Below are 438 nucleotides of genomic sequence, written 5' to 3' on the forward strand. Positions count from 1 at the left end.
TGGCTCCACGCACCCCGCCGGGAGCCAAAAAGTTCCTTAAAGTTCTTTAAGGCTTCAAAATAACAGCACCATCGCCTGGCAGGTGAATTATTTAGTGCCTATAGATCCCTCGCAAACCCTTTCATTTCGGTTCCAAACCTTCCCCAGCCCAGCCTTTGCCTATGGATGTCTCGATTTTCCAACAATCAAGCGGGAGGCAAAGAGCGTGGCAATTCCTGCTAATCGATTTTCCATACAATGGGCCCCAGATGATGTTTTAAAATGTGAGAAACTAAAATGTGTTGGTTTAAATAAGACTTTTACAATCAATAGCTTTTAAAAAAAGAGACTTTGATACCGGTTCTTGAAGGGGATTCAAACGCTTTCGCTTCCAAAACAAAACAAAGCAGGAAAAAAACCAGCCACGCCGGAAAAGTTCCGCCTGGATTTGGGGCCATT

The sequence above is a fragment of the Corvus brachyrhynchos genome, unplaced genomic scaffold (assembly GCF_000691975.1).
Source record: "Corvus brachyrhynchos isolate BGI_N302 unplaced genomic scaffold, ASM69197v1 scaffold130, whole genome shotgun sequence".
Lineage (NCBI taxonomy): Eukaryota > Metazoa > Chordata > Aves > Passeriformes > Corvidae > Corvus > Corvus brachyrhynchos.